Below are 3,539 nucleotides of genomic sequence, written 5' to 3'. Positions count from 1 at the left end.
CGGCGCTGGGTCACGTGGAGGCGGGCCCGCGCAGGCGCCACAGCGGCCGCGCCCCCAGCGCATGCGCCGCCCGCCCGCGCAGGCGCCGCGGCCTCCCGGGCCCGGCCGGGGAAGCGGCAGCCATCTTTAGCCGGCCCGGGTCCCCCGTCGGCGGGCCGGGCGGCCGCCCCGGGGTCCGGCAGTCCTCGGTCGCCGCAGGACGGGGCAACGAGTGAATTGCTATTCAGTTTTACTCCATCTGGTTGACGTTCACCCCTCTGAAAGGAGGTCATTTTTCAGGCTGTGATTTGTGGGTGCCGCTTCCCAGCCCCTTCGCAGCCTTTGGTGCCACCGAGAAATACGGTGCGGATTCATGAACATAAATCTAAAGATAATACGCTTGTATACAGTAATGAAGGCGTCTTGTTAATGAAGCTGGCGTTTCCTTATCCGCAGGTGCTGCAGTTGTTAATGTCTCGACATGGCCATAATCTACACCTGGTAACATCGGCTGAAAATGAAACCTCGAACAGCAGTTCGAGGTTTTATTTATCCTCGTGATCCACTTATCCTTCGTGAAGAAGGAAAACAGTCCTGTATTTTGCATGTCTCGGATATATTTTTAAGTAAAATCAAAAAGCTTGGCCAGTGCTCTTATCTAAATACGGAGATAATGCTAATATTCATAAAAGGTCCCTGATCGTTACATGATTACCAAACTAAGACCACTTTAATTCTGGATGAAAATATGCATAAAAGGTTTTAATGTCGTATAGAAAATCCATTTCTTGAATAACTTCATTAGTTCTCTAGAATCTGCCAATTCAAACAAGACCTCAGGTTTGTCTTCACCATCAAAAAATTAATTAACACTTTTATTACCAAAATAATGCGGCTTTGTTTCTAGTGGAGAAAATACTTAAAGATTACAAACCAATGTAATTGACATAATAAAGGAACCCAGAAGTTTATAGTATATAAGACTTTATGTATTAGAACATAAAAGGAAAAAAGACTAGTCCGGATGTACGAGGACTTAAAGGCTTGCACCGACATTCAGCTCTAGAACGGATTCAGTGTATGGAATGGGAAGGCAGGCAGTGTACTCTGTTCGTGCAATGTAATCTTTTGCTTCAAAAGCAGCATCAAGGCAGTAATTTTTCCAATGAGTTTGACAGGAATGCTCACACTGTAAAGAAATAGCAGGTCACTTAAACTATACTCTTAAAAAAGAAGCAAAAGGTACAATAGGACAGGTTGGTTGTAGTTCTTACCATTCATATCAGGTTGCTGTTCAGGACCAACATACTACCATTTTCCTTCGTATTTGCCAAGATAGTCTATTGAAAAGAATCAGATATAATGTCAACCTGAAATTAGATTTTCACTCTTCAAGCTCACTGCCCATAAATATGCAGCTGTTACAACTCATGCCACTGGAACCAGGATTACCACTGGTGATGGGGAATCACATTGTGAAGAAATGGAACAGGATAAGAAGAGTGAATGTTTTATTTTGTTTTGTCTAATAATACTTAATGTCCTTTTGATGCAGAAAGAGGAAAAAAAAATTAATCCAAAATACTGTCTTACCTCTGTGCTGTTAAAAAGATGGTCATAAAGCATCCTGAAGAATGTTTACTGTTCTTATAAATTTAATGTAAAATTTTGACATATTAATCATCAATATTTTGTCTGAAATCTCAGAAAGCAAAACAGAAATTAATCCAAAATAACATGCTAATATCTCCATTGAGTTACTGTCTTTTCTCAAAGAGTATTTCTAAGAAAACAAAAGCATGTAAATACTTTTGAAAAAAACAAAGAAAAAGGAAGATGTAAACTACATACTTTCTACAAACATATTCTCGTTGACATAAAGTACATTGCTACCACGTCGCACAAATAGCCACCCAAGGGAAAGACCTGAAGTCAGTGTGTGACACCATAGTAGAGTAACAGGCCAACTAAAAATAGATTCAACTTTAAGATTGTTCTCAGACCACCCTCAATCTTCATTGTTCAACAACACGGTTGTTTTTCAATTACTTTTGAAAAGCAGCAAGTGGAGGATATATCTGAAAATTTTTATGAAGTTGTCTTCACTGTGTATCTGTTCAATGCTTATTAATTGACTACATCACCAGAGAGAAAAAAATAGTTTAGAAACACACTTTTGGAATAAATTAGAAGTATTTTAACAAAATTCTAAACAAAGCATATGAATCATGAAGTAGATCACCACAATTTGTTCATCTTAACAGTTACAGGTTTGTCTTAACCAGTGTCATGATAAAAACAGCAATTCAAAAAGATTTCACAGGCATGATAAGTATGAGAACCTCAGCTCTGTTTACTGACTGCTACATCTCTTGGATGATTTGGGATGAGTGGAGGGAAGAAAGTCTAATTCTATATATTCTCGCTGACATTTTAACCTGACAAAGCAGTGGCATAATCAGAATTTTGTAAGGATAGAAAATCTTTGGGGAAAGCCTATTTGGGATTTTATACCATATTTTGCTGAGATTCAGAGCTTTTAAAGATTACTGTTCCTTTCGGTCACAAAACAAGGAAAAAACAGTAATTTTTGCCCCATAAAATATTTGTTTCGAAGAAAATAATTTTGCTTAAATTCCGAATTCTTGTGTGAGATAAACAGATTGCCCAGTTTTATTTTAGATTTCAGATAATTTAAAAAATCCCACATTGAATAATCTAGAACACTGAGCAAATAGCATATAACCTCCTCCTGCAGCTCTTTCATGACTAATGAAAAGCATTAGACTGTGTAGAGTGGCATAGGACACGGTGCTGTGCCATTAATAAGACTAAAATACGTAATTCCATGAACAAATCTATTTTCTAATGGTAAATTCTTTTGCCTTTTAAGCTCCCTAGTACCACACAAAATGTGCATTCTGTTTGATCTAAGCATTTCTGCTGTATTAAAGACAGGCTTAAATTTCTGGAAAAGACTAATTTTTGCAACAAGAAAACACGCTGTTATAATCTGATTAACTTTTGTTTTATTATTTATTGTCCATATTGTTGGTCCCATTGCCTGACCCTTTTTCAACAAATGGAGCTACTTTTTTTGCTGTGAATGAATTCAGTGCAGATCGTGGCTATACACTGTTCAGGTCAACACAATACGGGATGGAGGGTGTAAGTACTCTCTAGTCTGCGGGCCAAAGCTCAATGACATGATTACACTTTAGGAATGACTCCCCCTACTTCAGCTGTAGGACAGATGTAACTTCTGGAAATAAATGTCTTCCGCTGTAGCCTATGTCAACTACAGCTATGTCACATAATTTAAAACCTCATTCTTTAATAAGGTTCACAAGACCTTTTCAAGGTTCATTTGGAAGGTAAAACCAAGGATTGCTGTTAAAAATGTATAGGCCCATTGAGACGCAGGAGAACTAAATCTCCCTAACATTAGGCTATATTTCTGGGCATCCCATATGGAGTATTTGGCAGCACGGTCCCAGGGAAACCCGGGGCTTCAATGACTCCAGATTGAACAACAGGCAGCGGGCCAGATTAATCTGGCA

This window comes from Aptenodytes patagonicus, chromosome 5 (assembly GCF_965638725.1).
Source record: "Aptenodytes patagonicus chromosome 5, bAptPat1.pri.cur, whole genome shotgun sequence".
Classification (NCBI taxonomy): domain Eukaryota; kingdom Metazoa; phylum Chordata; class Aves; order Sphenisciformes; family Spheniscidae; genus Aptenodytes; species Aptenodytes patagonicus.
Note: the sequence above shows the minus strand (reverse complement) of the source record.